At 38.4% G+C, this 16236-nt stretch overlaps 1 long non-coding RNA gene across 1 annotated transcript; it reads right to left on the bottom strand.

Moving 5' to 3' along the window:
• Nucleotides 1-6218: 6218 nt before the first annotated feature.
• On the bottom strand, nt 6219-12271 carry LOC126602738 (uncharacterized). The gene is made up of 2 exons (XR_007616176.1): nt 12198-12271; nt 6219-6349 (listed from the first exon to the last, which is right to left on the bottom strand). It is a non-coding gene; the product is annotated as an uncharacterized LOC126602738 (long non-coding RNA).
• Between the last annotated feature and the right edge of the window lie 3965 nt (nt 12272-16236).

Raw genomic sequence — 16236 nt, 5'->3', positions numbered from 1 at the left:
CATAAAGAAAAAAATTAGTTTTTGTAACATGCGTGAAGGAAGGAACTCAAACAAACGCTACGACCTTGTGAGACTTGAGCCTAAACGTTTATTTAGAGAGTTAAAATCTGTGCATTATTGTTTTCTAAGTCGTTGCATGATCTCATTATTCTTTGCTTGGTTACTACTTAGAAGGCGTTTCATCATTTAGTTCCAAATGCTAGAACTCATGCCCATTTCATTCAAAGCATGTTATTGATTTGTATAACACATATTCAAGATGAAGTTGTGTAGTTACCACCACCAAAGCCAAATTGCTGTGTATCCCATATCATTTTATGTTTAAGTTTAACCCCTTCGAGCCTTGTTATCCTACATTCCTTATTAACCACATTAACCTCACCTAGCCTAGATTAGGACCATCCTTACCCTTGATAGGAGCATATTTATGCGCCTTAGTTAGCTAGTTCTTATGCATTTCCATGGTGTTTTCTTAGTTAAAGTAGTCTTTTAAGCTAGTTTTATGTGTTTTCAGGTTTTAAGGCCAAAGGATGCAAGAAGATGCATTTTGGAGCTTTTTGGAGCAAAATTGGGCTTGGAATGATTATCACATAATTGGAGCCAAGGTTTGGACGAATTTGAAGACTTGAAGATGATGATTCCTACTTGAACTAGGTTACCTAGTTGAAGTAGGAAAGTGCTTACATGATGGAGGATTCCTAATGGACGAAGGATTCCTAATGGACGAAGGATTCCTAATTGAAGATGGATTCCTAATCACATGAGGATTCCTAGAAGAACAAGGACTCCTCCTCCAACAAGGATTCCTACTTGAAGTAGGAAAGTTAAGCCAAGGTTTCCTACTTTGGTTTGATTTTTCCTAATTGTCCCTAAAAGTTCCAGCAATTATGAAGACTTTCTAAGCATTCTTGGACACAAAACAAAAGCCTAGAACCCTTTTGAACCCTTGCCGCACCCCCCTTTGCATTTCCTCTTCCTTATTTCCTGTTTTTATGCTTTAAAACACCTTCCTTTTGTGTTTTAAACCCTAGCCGAATTTCCCTTGCTCTTTCCTTTAATTTTCTGATTTATTTCCTAATTCTAGAATCCTTAGACTTAATTTCTGATTTCCTAATCAACCTAGGGTTTTAATTTCTGTTTTCCTTTAAATAAACCTCCTTGTTGCAGCCACAAATCATTCCACACACACCCATTCACATCCATTCACGCCAGAAACCTTTCCCCTTCCTTTGCCGTGCCCAATCTTCACCCAAATCCATATTTTCTGACCCCAAACCTCCCTAGCCGTGCCATACACCCATCTTAGACACTTTTCTACTATTCTACCTCATCCAAAACCATCCCAAACCATCTCCATACCTTATGCCGCAGCAAGAAGGAAGAAGGAGTGCTCTTGAATGTGCTTGCTAGTCTATTGCAGATTGCTGGAACTTTTAGGTGTAATCTTTCTTATGTTTTCAATGTTTCAATTCAATAAACTTTGTGTTGTGAGTATGAGGAACTAAACCCCCTTAGTTGGGGGGTGATTCGAAACCATGTGCATGCTTCCAATATGATTTGATTACATTCAGTTGTTATTTCATAAGTTGTGGATTCAATTCGTTCATCTACTTGATTGATAACTTATTTGTGTATGTTGATTGAGAGTGCACGCTTAGTTTTCATGCATGAATATGATGCTAGATTATGAGGGAGTTTCACCTAATAGTTACAATCTTATAATCACAAGTAGTGAAGGTCGCTTGAAAACGATCGCGTTGAATGAATTCTTGGCATAAGTTTCATGCAATTCATAGTAACGAATGCCTCGTCAATGCTTATGTTTTTCATAGAACTTAATGATTCTTGCTTGTATCTCTATTATGCAATTCATGTAGGGAACTTGTAGGGAATGTTTTGGGTTGTCGTATGCAATCATCCAACTCAATAACTTGTGGAAAAACTGAGGGTTAATTAGTGCAATTAACGGTTAATTTGGGGCGTTGAGTATTCATAATTTATTGGAAGAACAACTGAAAATCGTTTTGTTTGCAAGTGTGACATGTGTGGAGAAGAACCTCCTAACTAGCCTTTTATCCATCCTTTTCATCCAAAAACGTTTTACAATCTGTTTTGTTTCAAAGTTTCTGTTTTGTTTTCAATTTTTGTCCAAAACAAATCCCCCTTTATTTTGAAGTCTTAGATTAGTTAGAAGGTGTTTTGATTTGTGTTTCTAAGTGTTTTGATTCAAGTGTTTCAAGTGTTTTGATTTAGGTTTGTTTAAGTGTTTTAACCTTTAGTTTTGCATTCTTTGAGTCTAGTTTAGTGTTTTAAACTTTGTTTTTGAGTTTTTAAGTCAGTTTCCAAGTGTTTAGCAATCCCTCCTGATCCCCGGTCTAGAACGATCCTTACTTACATACTTTACTACATTTGTGAAAAGAGGGTTTAATTTGTGTGCTTAATATATTTCGCATCAAATTTTTGGTGCCGTTGCCGGGGATTAGCAAATTTGCTAATCCCTTGGATTGTCTTTTGTTTATGTTTCTTTTATTTCACTTTGTTTCTGATTTTGTTTAAGTTCCTGACCTAATTTTGTTTCTTGTTTCTTAGGTACTAGTTTATGACTAGAAGCTCTCAAACGGTTCGTGCAAACATCTTGGACTTTGACGACGACTTTGAGAGGAATTTGAGAAGAGCGAGAAACCAGCAAGAACACAATTCACCCAATTCCGAACCTGACCTTGAAGAAAACATACAAGAAGAGGAGGAGGCCACGGCAGGGATATTTGAAGAAATCCAAGGCATGGCGGTGGACAACCGTACACTCAAAGAGCTCTCAGCCTCGGGATTGGATAATGCCGCACCCTTGTGCATCCAATACCCCACGGCTGCCCAAGGTAAGACGGAAGAGTTTGAATTAAAGTCAAGTTTGCTTCATCATATTCCTAAATACCATGGCTTGTCCATGGAAGATCCTAACAAACATTTGAAAGAATTTGAAGTAGTTTGCTCTAGCTTGACGGAAGTATTTTGAAGATGAAGGCTTTTCCATTCTCTTTGATGGATAAAGCCAAGGATTGGTTATACGAGTTCGCTCCCGGCACTGTCACTTCTTGGGAGAGTATGAAGAGAGCGTTCTTGGAGAAGTTCTTTCCAACTTCTCGCATCATCCTCCTACGCAAAAAGATAAGCAGAATTCAGCAAGAATAAGGTGAGTCCTTTCCTACATATTATGAACGATTAAAATCACTTGTTGCTTCTTGTCTACAGCATCAGATGAATGAGGACTTGCTTTTGCAATACTTCTACGAGGGTCTCCTACCTCTAGAACGTCAAATGCTTGATGCTTCGGCGGGGGGAGCATTGGTGGACAAAACACCCATGGCTGCCAAGATCTTGATCTCTAATCGAGCGTTGAACGCTCAACAATATGAGGGAGTAGGCCAAAGGGGACCCTCACGGCACCAAGTACATGAGGTAAGTTCAACTTCCGATCTTCATTCACAGTTGGCTAATCTTACGTCTATTGTGTCTCAGATGGCTGAGGGCATGAAGATGCAAAGACCAATTGTATGTGGCGTATGTTCCATCCAAGGACATGCCTCTGAAAAGTGTCCACAGTTGATTGAAAATGGTGGATGGGAAAGCGCCCATGCAATTGGGTTTCAAGGTCAAAACCAACCAAGGAATGATCCTTATTCAAATACATACAATCCCGGTTGGAGAGACCACCCAAATTTCAAGTGGAGGGAGCCCCAACAACCTCAAAACCAAGGAGGCTTTAGGCAACAACCCCCGGGGTTCTTCACCAAGCCGTACACACCCAATCAAAACCAACCACAATCTGACCCAAATGCTTCAGTTACGTCCCTAGACAATGATGCACTTCTTAAGATACTAACCAAGTTGACTCATGGGCAGGAAAAGCAAACCCAAGCAATGCAAAGCACGAACATTAGGGTAGATCAATTGGAGAAGCAAATTGGGCAGATTGCGGAGTTTGTTGGGCAGTTTAGAGAATAAGGAAAACTTACTAGTTCAACCATTGCGAATCCAAAAGGAGGCTTTGAAACCGCAAATGCAATCATGTTAAGGAGTGGAAAAGAAGTTGGGGCAGGTCCTACACCACCAAAATCAGGTCCCAAAGAGGATGAAACGTTGAAATCTGAAGTGGAGACACCAAGTCCACTCACGGCAAAGGTAGCACCACCTTTGCCGCAAGCACCCATGTCCCCTAAGCCATCCAATCCGTCCACCCTAAGATGAGTCCAAGTTTGGTTAATTCTAACATTATTCCACCCAATTTGCCCTTTCCTAGCAGATTTTTGCTATTCAAGAATGAAGAGGAGGAAAAAGATGTTCTAGAGACATTTAGGAAGGTTCAAGTTAACATACCCTCTCTTGGATGCAATCAAGCAAATCCCGAAGTACGCCAAGTGTTTGAAGAAGCTTTGTACGACAAAGAAACGTTTTCGGGAGAAAGAAGTGGTACAGGTAAGTGAGAATGTGTCTGCCATGATACAACGTAAACTACCTCCTAAATGCAAAGATCCGGGTAGTTTCACCATTCCTTGTGTCATTGGTAATACTAGGTTCAAATATGCCATGTTAGACTTAGGTGCATCCATAAATGTTATGCCATATTCAATTTATGCATCTATGAACCTAGGCAAGTTAAAAAATGATGGTGTAATCATACAATTGGCCGATAGATCTAATGCATACCCAAAGGGAGTTGTGGAAGATGTTTTGGTGCAGGTTAATCATTTGATCTTTCTGGCGGATTTCTATGTTCTTGAGATGGATGAATCGGATCATGCTCCTTCATTGCCCATTCTCCTTGGACGGCCTTTCATGAAAACGGCTCAAACCAAGATTGATGTAGCCAAAGGAGAAGTAACTATGGCATTTGGTGGTGATATGATTTGTTTTAAAATTTCTGAATCCATTGAGACTCCTAACGTTGTTCGTTCTTGTTGTGTTATTGATACAATAGAAAAGATAGGGGCGGACCATTCAGCCCCTAACACAAAGGTTGCATCAAGAGCCATGCAAGACGAGGGAATTGGAGTAGAGCATAGGGACCCCACAGTCACTGCCCTCAAAGTGGCCGAAAGCACCATGGGGAAGAATGTTCACCTTGCTACCACTTCATCACATCACATAGGTAAGCCACCTAATCCAAATCCAATTCCCATTAAAGTTGATAGGTGGTTGCCTTCTTTGGTGCAGGTACCCAAGCAAATCCCCGATGGTGGGCGCATGAACATGAACCTTAGGCAACACAACGCACCCATCAACAAACATCACTATCCATTTCCGTTCAAGGATGCAATGTACAAGAACTTTGTGGGGCAGGTTGTGGAGGAGATCCCACTCCATGCCGTGGGCTCCAATGGGGCATGATTGTGTTCTTCGTCCGGCTTCAAGACGTAAAAGAAAGCGCTACTTGGGAGGCAACCCATGCAATTCAACAAAGGAAGCCCTAGGAATCACTCCAATTCCAGATTTGCGTTCCTAAAACCCTTCACTTTGTTGCTTGTTTCTAATCTGCCCAGTTTTGTTATTTACTTGCTGTTTGTGTGTTTCTTTTTGTTTAGTGTGGTTTTATGCTTGAAACATAGAGGACAATGTTTGATTTAAGTGTGGGGGGGGTAACTAAGTGTTTTAGATGCAAATTCGTGGGATTTTATCACCCTTAACTTGGAGACTTGTTCCTTACTGTTTTTAAGTGTTTTTGAGCAGTTTTGGTGTGTTTTAGTGTGTTTTGATGCAAAAATCCGAAAATCACATAAAAATTTGAAAGGAGCGTATTTATGCGCCTTAGTTAGCTAGTTCTTATGCATTTCCATGGTGTTTTCTTAGTTAAAGTAGTTTTTTAAGCTAGTTTTATATGTTTTCAGGTTTTAAGGCCAAAGGATGCAAGAAGATGCATTTTGGAGCAAAATTGGGCTTGGAATGATTATCACATAATTGGAGCCAAGGTTTGGACGAATTTGAGGACTTGAAGATGATGATTCCTACTTGAACAAGGTTTCCTAGTTGAAGTAGGAAAGTGCTTACATGAAGGAGGATTCCTAATCGACGAAGGATTCCTAATCGATGAAGGATTCCTAATCAACGAAGGATTCCTAATTGAAGATGGATTCCTAATCACATGAGGATTCCTAATTGAAGATGGATTCCTAATCACATGAGGATTCCTAGAAGAACAAGGATTCCTACTTGAAATAGGAAAGTTAAGCCAAAGTTTCCTACTTTGGTTTGATTTTTCCTAAATGTCCCTAAAAGTTCCAGCAATTATGAAGACTTCCTAAGCATTCTAGGACATCAAATACACATCTCTTGCACCTTTTGAACCCTTGCCACACTCCCCTTGGTATTTCCTCTTCCTTATTTCCTGATTCTAGGCTTTAAAACACTTTCCTTTTGTGTTTTAAACCCTAGCCGAATTTCCCTTGCTATTTCCTTTAAGTTTCTGATTTTATTTCCTAATTCTAGAATCCTTAGACTTAATTTCTGATTTCCTAATCAACCTAGGGTTTTAATTTCTGTTTTCCTTTAAATAAACCTCTTGGTTGCAGCCACAAAAAAATGCCATTCAGCCACACACTCTCCCAAATTCGTCAAACCCCATCCACAACCTCAGAAACCATTCCTCCTCCATCTCTGCCGATTTCCACCACCAATCTTCATCTCCACACCTTCCACACAACACCCATACACTACCCCCAAGCCTTGCCGTGCCCCTACACCATCCATAATCCATTCTACATCACACAAACCCCCCAGAAATCATCCTCACCCAATCTGCCGCAAGGAGAAGAGAAGGAGACAGTTCATGAAAATTGTTTGGCTCTTCAATCTGAGTTGTTGAACAATTTTAGGTGTATTCTATCTTATATTTCAATGTCTACTTCTTGTAATCTTTGTTTTTCATTGAGTATGATTGGCTAAATTCGTTTTGGCTAAGGGTGTATTCGAAACCATGTTTATTTATGTGAAATAAGTTGATTACTTCCAGTTATCGTTGCATAAGTCGTGAATACAATTTGCTTAACCGTTTAATTCAAAACTTATTCTTGTATGTTGATTGAGAGTGCACGCTTGATTTGCATGCTGGAATTTGGTGCTAGAATATAAGTTTGTTACACCTAATCGTTATGAATTTATATTCGCAAGTAGTGAAGATCGCTAGTCACGATCGTGTTAAGTAGATTCATGGCAGGAGTATCATGCTTTTCATAGTTACAATTGCCTTGTCGATGCTTATGATTTCCAAAGAACTTAATGATTCTAACTTGTATCTTTATCATGCTGTTCATATAGAGAACTTGTTAGGAATAATTTGTTTGCGATGCATATTCATCCAATTCAATGATTCTAGGGAAATCTGAAAGTTAATTTAAGCGGACCTAATTAACTTGGAGTGTCGAGGTTCATAACTTATTGAATTGATAACTGGAAATCGATTACGTTGCATAAATTTCATGTGTGGAGAAGAACCCCTTAGCCATTCCATCATCCATTGATTCATCACAATTTTGTCTTACAATCTGTTTTCTTTTTCAATCTGCCCATTTAATTATTTTCGTCCAAAATCAATCCCACCTTATTCCTTTAAGTCATATTACTTAGAACTTGTCTTAGAATATGTTTTTAGGTGTTTTAGGTCATTAGGAAACCAAAATTCGTCCAAGTTGTGTTAGAGTCCCAAAACTGCCCAGAAAGTGGTTTTTAGGCAATTTTGAGTGTTTGTTTGCTGTTTTGAGTCTTTTGGTTTGTTTTAGTATTTTAGATTTTAGTTTTGCATTCTTTGAGTCTAGTTTAGTATTTTAAACTTTGTTTTACAGATTTGAGTCAGTTTAGAGTGTTTTAGCAATCCCTCCTAATCCCCGGTTTAAGAACGATCCCTACTTATCCATACTACATTTGTCAACAAGAGGGTTTAATTTGTGTGTTTAGTTATTTTACGCATCAAATTTTGGCGCCGTTGCCGGGGATTAGCAATTTTGCTAATCCCTCGTTGTTTCTTTTTATTTTTATTTTCGTTTGTTTTCTATCTTAGTTACTGATTTTGTTTTGCTTTGTTTTATTTACTTTTGATATTTGATATAGTTTTGTTTCTTTGATTTTAGGTACTAGAGAAGTAGGACATGGATTTTGGTAGCATTGAAGCTCAATTGGCAAATCTTACTTCTCAATTGTCGCAGTATGCCAAAAGGACCACAATGCAAAGTGTCCCTACATTTGGTGCGTCTTATGGGCAAGGATATCAAGCCAATCAATGTCCACAAAGAGATTGGAGTGATCATTCAACTTCTATGTGGTGGGAATCTCAACAAGCTCAACACGAAGGATATTGGCAGCCATATGAGGAGTTCTATTCAAGACCTATGCACTATGCTCAATCAAACTCAGGTTCGTCAATAGATTATAATCAAATTCTTAACGAATTAAATTCTTTGGTGCAGGGCTCACAAAATCAAGCCAAGGAGGCTCAACAAGATGCATATTGGCAGCCATATGAGGAGTTTTACACCACGCCTTTGCAGCCACCACCACCTCCCCCACAACAAATCCAATCGAATTCAAGTATGCCCATGAGTTATGATGAAATTCTTGATGTACTAACCTCTTTGACGCAGGGCTCACAACAAGAAGAATGCTCGCAGCCATCTGAGGAGTTCTATCAGTGGCCATATGCACCACCACAATCTTCCCAAACAAATTCAGGTACGTCAATGGATAATGACCAAATTGTTCAATTACTCACCTCTTTGACACATGAAGGAGAAAATCAAGCCAACAAGATGGATGAATTAGAGAAGCACGTTGGGCAGATTGTGGAGTTCATGGCACAAATTCAAGAACAAAGTGAATTCTCCAACGCAAACATTGTAAATTCAATGGAAGATTTTGAAATTACTAAAGCCATCACTTTGGGAAGTGCCATGGAGGTCGGCGCTGAACCAAGGGCATCCAAACAAAGCCAAGAGGAGGACGAACATCTACTAATTGAGGAGAAGGAAGAAGACACACCCACGGCAAGGGTAGAACAACCCTTGCCGCAGCCTCCTAGAGTCCCTATGCCGTCCAACTCAGGTAAGTTGGTTCCAAATTCAATTCTTTCTTTCCCCATTCCACCAAATGTCCCTTTTCCTCGTAGGTTTTTTATTCCCAAGGAAGAAGAGAGTGAAAAAGACATCGTGGAAGCCCTTCCCAAGGTGCAAAGTGATATCCCAATTCTTGGTACACCAAAACAAGTTCCAGATTGTGTTGAAATCCCTAAAGAGAATTGTACACCAAGAAGAAGGATTCAAGAGAAGAAAGTGGATGGGGAGTATCTAGAATTCATCAAAGAGCATGTACTTGAGACAACCATCCCCAAAGAAGTTGAATTTGATCACACGGGACAAGTCACAACCATCGTAGTAAATCTGGCCAAATTCAAAGTCCCTAAAACTTTCAAAGAAGTGGTGTTTGTAATTAAGTTCTTGTCGGACAAAGCAAGTAAGTCACCTTCTCCAATTTCCATTACGTTTTATACTTACATGTTGTTAATAATTCAGGAACCCACTCTCGAATTTAAACCATTGCCGGATCACTTCAAGTATCACCTTCCGTTCAAGGATCAATTCCATGCTATGGGACCTACGGGAGCTTAAAGAGAAGTATCGTCCGGCTGCAAGACGTTAAAGCAAGCGCTTCGTGGGAGGCAACCCATGCAATTCAACAAAGGAAGCCCAAGGAATCACTCCAATTCCAGATTTGCGTTCCTAAACCCTTCTCTTTGTTGATTCTTTCTAATCTGCCAGTTTTGCTATTTCGTTGCTGTTTGTGTGTTTCTTTTTGTTTGATGTGATTTTATGCTTGAAACATTGAGGACAATGTTTGATTTAAGTGTGGGGGGGGGTAACTAAGTGTTTTTGATGCAAATTCGTGGGATTTTATCACCCTTAACTTGGAGACTTGTTCCTTGCTGTTTTTAAGTGTTTTTGAGCAGTTTTTTTGTGTTTTAGTGTGTTTTGAAGTAAAAATCCGAAAATCACATAAAAATTTGAAAAATTTGTTTGAAAAACCCAAAAAGAGTTGTTTTTGTGTGTTTGTTTGTGTCTTAGGGTACCTTCCAACACAATGATGAGGATTCGGTTTGTAATTACATGGCTGTTAAAAAGAGTGATTAACATGGATGAAAGTTTAATTTACTCTTTGTTTATGCTTAGTTGTGGTTATAACTCATGAATTCACATGCAATCATAAAGGAAAAATCAGTTTTTGTAACATGCTTGAAGGAAGGAACTCAAACTAACGCTACAACCTTGTGAGACTTGAGCCTAAACGTTTATTTGGAGAGTTAAAATCTGTGCATTCTTTGTTTTCTAAGTCGTTGCATGATCTCATTATTCGTTGCTTGGTTGCTACTTAGAAGGCGTTTCATCATTTAGTTCCAAATGCTAGAACTCATGCCCATTTCATTCAAAGCATGTTATTGATTTGCATAACACATATTCAAGATGAAGTTGTGTAGTGACCACCACCTTAGCCAAATGCCGTGTGCCCTATGTCATTATGTTTTGTAGGTTTTAACCCCATTGAGCCTTGTTAGCCTTCATTATTTGTTAACCCATGTTTTCCTCACCTAGCCTAGTTAGGACCATCCATACCCTTGTTCTTAAAAGCATAGTAAAGCATGATTCGAATTGAATTCCTTTTGATCTATGTTGGCAGAAACTAAGTGTGGGGGAAGTATTTTTTTCGTGAGGAATTGTGTGCCATAGGCACGGCAAAGAAAAGAAAGAAAAAAAAAAAATTCGTGGAAAAAGAAAAAAATGAAGAAAAAGTATGAAAAAGAGTTGAAAAGTTGAGAAAAAAGAGTTCCAAAGTATTGTTTGTTGAAGTAAGGGTCCAAAACAATGAATTTGACCCTAAGAAGTTGTTTAAGTCTCCCCCTTGTGTTTTAAAGTTAATTTCTGCAATCTAAGTGAATTCTAAGTCTCAATTTCATTGCTTTGCTTACTATTGCTTGAAGAACGTTTGTTTTCCCTTTCCTTTCCTTGTTAGCCAATACCCCAAGCCCCATTACAACCCTTAACTTCTATCTTGAGTGTTATGTGTTTCAATTTGTGGAGTTTGAATTTGGTATGAGCATATGGTGTCACTGGTTCTCGCATCTAAGTAGTAGCATTCCATTCATGAGATCATATCTAAACATGCTTCTTAACTCTAGAAATTGCGTTCTTTGTGATACATATATGTGAGCATTCGTTTTCATATCTACATCAATCTTCTCACATATGACTAGTGTAGGGTGTGTAGTTAGAAAATCTGAGTGAAAATAGAGTGTATATCTTGTAAGGAATTGAGGGAATTCTCTAAGGCATGTTACTACATTCAAAGCATTGTTTTAATTGATTACTTGTGAACTAGTAAGTAGTGGCTTAAATTAAGTATGTGCTTGTGTAAAGATGACTCAAATCTGTGGGGATAACAATCTTTAACATGTCATGTGCATTGGAAATCCTTGAGGCAAACGTTGGAAGGTTTAGGTTTTGTTTTGGTTAGTTTGTTTCGTTTTGTTTCCTTCCTTTTGTTTGTTTTGCTCGAGGACTAGCAAAAGCTAAGTGTGGGGGAATTTGATAGGAGCGTATTTATGCGCCTTAGTTAGCTAGTTCTTATGCATTTCCATGGTGTTTTCTTAGTTAAAGTAGTTTTTTAAGCTAGTTTTATATGTTTTCAGGTTTTAAGGCCAAAGGATGCAAGAAGATGCATTTTGGAGCTTTTTGGAGCAAAATTGGGCTTGGAATGATTATCACATAATTGGAGCCAAGGTTTGCACGAATTTGAGGACTTGAAGATGATGATTCCTACTTGAACAAGGTTTCCTAGTTGAAGTAGGAAAGTGCTTACATGAAGGAGGATTCCTAATCGACGAAGGATTCCTAATCGATGAAGGATTCCTAATCAACGAAGGATTCCTAATTGAAGATGGATTCCTAATCACATGAGGATTCCTAATTGAAGATGGATTCCTAATCACATGAGGATTCCTAGAAGAACAAGGATTCCTACTTGAAATAGGAAAGTTAAGCCAAAGTTTCCTACTTTGGTTTGATTTTTCCTAAATGTCCCTAAAAGTTCCAGCAATTATGAAGACTTCCTAAGCATTCTAGGACATCAAATACACATCTCTTGCACCTTTTGAACCCTTGCCACACTCCCCTTGGTATTTCCTCTTCCTTATTTCCTGATTCTAGGCTTTAAAACACTTTCCTTTTGTGTTTTAAACCCTAGCCGAATTTCCCTTGCTATTTCCTTTAAGTTTCTGATTTTATTTCCTAATTCTAGAATCCTTAGACTTAATTTCTGATTTCCTAATCAACCTAGGGTTTTAATTTCTGTTTTCCTTTAAATAAACCTCTTGGTTGCAGCCACAAAAAAATGCCATTCAGCCACACACTCTCCCAAATTCGTCAAACCCCATCCACAACCTCAGAAACCATTCCTCCTCCATCTCTGCCGATTTCCACCACCAATCTTCATCTCCACACCTTCCACACAACACCCATACACTACCCCCAAGCCTTGCCGTGCCCCTACACCATCCATAATCCATTCTACATCACACAAACCCCCCAGAAATCATCCTCACCCAATCTGCCGCAAGGAGAAGAGAAGGAGACAGTTCATGAAAATTGTTTGGCTCTTCAATCTGAGTTGTTGAACAATTTTAGGTGTATTCTATCTTATATTTCAATGTCTACTTCTTGTAATCTTTGTTTTTCATTGAGTATGATTGGCTAAATTCGTTTTGGCTAAGGGTGTATTCGAAACCATGTTTATTTATGTGAAATAAGTTGATTACTTCCAGTTATCGTTGCATAAGTCGTGAATACAATTTGCTTAACCGTTTAATTCAAAACTTATTCTTGTATGTTGATTGAGAGTGCACGCTTGATTTGCATGCTGGAATTTGGTGCTAGAATATAAGTTTGTTACACCTAATCGTTATGAATTTATATTCGCAAGTAGTGAAGATCGCTAGTCACGATCGTGTTAAGTAGATTCATGGCAGGAGTATCATGCTTTTCATAGTTACAATTGCCTTGTCGATGCTTATGATTTCCAAAGAACTTAATGATTCTAACTTGTATCTTTATCATGCTGTTCATATAGAGAACTTGTTAGGAATAATTTGTTTGCGATGCATATTCATCCAATTCAATGATTCTAGGGAAATCTGAAAGTTAATTTAAGCGGACCTAATTAACTTGGAGTGTCGAGGTTCATAACTTATTGAATTGATAACTGGAAATCGATTACGTTGCATAAATTTCATGTGTGGAGAAGAACCCCTTAGCCATTCCATCATCCATTGATTCATCACAATTTTGTAAAAAACTACTTTAACTAAGAAAACACCATGGAAATGCATAAGAACTAGCTAACTAAGGCGCATAAATACGCTCCTATCAAATTCCCCCACACTTAGCTTTTGCTAGTCCTCGAGCAAAACAAACAAAAGGAAGGAAACAAAACGAAACAAACTAACCAAAACAAAACCTAAACCTTCCAACGTTTGCCTCAAGGATTTCCAATGCACATGACATGTTAAAGATTGTTATCCCCACAGATTTGAGTCATCTTTACACAAGCACATACTTAATTTAAGCCACTACTTACTAGTTCACAAGTAATCAATTAAAACAATGCTTTGAATGTAGTAACATGCCTTAGAGAATTCCCTCAATTCCTTACAAGATATACACTCTATTTTCACTCAGATTTTCTAACTACACACCCTACACTAGTCATATGTGAGAAGATTGATGTAGATATGAAAACGAATGCTCACATATATGTATCACAAAGAACGCAATTTCTAGAGTTAAGAAGCATGTTTAGATATGATCTCATGAATGGAATGCTACTACTTAGATGCGAGAACCAGTGACACCATATGCTCATACCAAATTCAAACTCCACAAATTGAAACACATAACACTCAAGATAGAAGTTAAGGGTTGTAATGGGGCTTGGGGTATTGGCTAACAAGGAAAGGAAAGGGAAAACAAACGTTCTTCAAGCAATAGTAAGCAAAGCAATGAAATTGAGACTTAGAATTCACTTAGATTGCAGAAATTAACTTTAAAACACAAGGGGGAGACTTAAACAACTCCTTAGGGTCAAATTCATTGTTTTGGACCCTTACTTCAACAAACAATACTTTGGAACTCTTTTTCTCAACTTTTCAACTCTTTTTCATACTTTTTCTTCATTTTTTTCTTTTTCCACGAATTTTTTTTTTTCTTTCTTTTCTTTGCCGTGCCTATGGCACACAATTCCTCACGAAAAAAATACTTCCCCCACACTTAGTTTCTGCCAACATAGATCAAAAGGAATTCAATTCGAATCATGCTTTACTATGCTTTTAAGAACAAGGGTATGGATGGTCCTAACTAGGCTAGGTGAGGAAAACATGGGTTAACAAATAATGAAGGCTAACAAGGCTCAATGGGGTTAAAACCTACAAAACATAATGACATAGGGCACACGGCATTTGGCTAAGGTGGTGGTCACTACACAACTTCATCTTGAATATGTGTTATGCAAATCAATAACATGCTTTGAATGAAATGGGCATGAGTTCTAGCATTTGGAACTAAATGATGAAACGCCTTCTAAGTAGCAACCAAGCAAAGAATAATGAGATCATGCAACGACTTAGAAAACAAAGAATGCACAGATTTTAACTCTCCAAATAAACGTTTAGGCTCAAGTCTCACAAGGTTGTAGCGTTAGTTTGAGTTCCTTCCTTCAAGCATGTTACAAAAAAAAAACTGAATTTTTTCTTTTATGATTGCATGTGCATTCATAAGTTATAACCACAACCAAGCATAAACAAAGAGTAAATCAAACTTTCATCCATGTTAATCACTCTTTTTAACAGCCATGTAATTACAAACCGAATCCTCATCATTGTGTTGGAAGGTACCCTAAGACACAAACAAACACACAAAAACAACTCTTTTTGGGTTTTTCAAAACAAATTTTTCAAATTTTTATGAGATTTTCGGATTTCTATGTCTAAACACACCAAAATGCTTCAAAACATACTAAAAACACTTAAAACAGCAAGAAACAACATTGTAAGTGATAGGTAAATAAAACCCACGAATTTTCATGCAAACATATTGTTTACCCCCCCACACTTAAATCAAACATTGTCCTCAATGTTTCAAGCATAAACTAACATAAACAAAAATCAAACAAACAAACAGCAACTAAACTAATCATGGCAGATGGTAAACAACAAAGAGAAGGGTTTGAGAAATTCAAATCTGGAATTGGAGTGATTCCAAGAGATTCCTTTGTTGATTGCATGGGTTGCCTCCCACGAAGCGCTTTCTTTTACGTCTTGCAGCCGGACGATGCTCCTTTGAAGGTTTATGGAACCCCACGGCATGGAGGGGTGTTTCCTCTACGCCTTGTCCTTCGAACCACTTCATGCTTGGGGTCCTTGAATGGAATGGGATAATTATCCTTTCGTAGTGTCGTGTTGTGCTTCTCTAAATCAACACGAACTCTCCCACCATATTGACTTTGATTAGGTACCTGCACCATACAAGGTAACAACCGATTAGTTGAAATGGGAATTGAAATTGGATTAGGTGGCTTACCTAGGTGCGGCATAGAAGTGGTAGAACAATGGACAGATGCACAAAGGTTGCACTCGGCCAAATTTGGTGACTTCAAGGTTGAAGCCGTGCATTCTTTGTTGCTCACTCCAATTCCCTCCTCGATGGTAGTTCGAGGTGCATTCTTCTTGACTAGTGTTGAACATTCCGGCCCTATATTTTCAATTACATTAATGGCACAACAAGAACGAACATCATTAGTATTCTCAATCGATTCAGGAATCTTAAAGTTAATCATATCACCACCAAAGGCCATAGTTACAGCTCCCTTGGCCACATCAATCTTGGTTTGAGCCGTTTTCATGAAAGGTCGTCCAAGTAAGAGTGGTGATGATGGAGAGTGGGTTGAGTCCTCCATATCAAGTACGTAGAAATCTGCAGGAAAAATCAAGTGGTCTACCTGCACCAAAACATCTTCCAACACTCCCTTGGGATATGCATTAGATCGATCGGCTAATTGAATTATAACGCCATCATTTTTAAGCTTTCCTAGATTCATGGATGCATAAACGGAATATGGCATAACATTAATTGATGCACCTAAATCTAGCATAGCATG

Source organism: Malus sylvestris, chromosome 15, assembly GCF_916048215.2.
Source record: "Malus sylvestris chromosome 15, drMalSylv7.2, whole genome shotgun sequence".
Classification (NCBI taxonomy): domain Eukaryota; kingdom Viridiplantae; phylum Streptophyta; class Magnoliopsida; order Rosales; family Rosaceae; genus Malus; species Malus sylvestris.
This window is presented reverse-complemented; position numbering and strand designations above follow the sequence as displayed.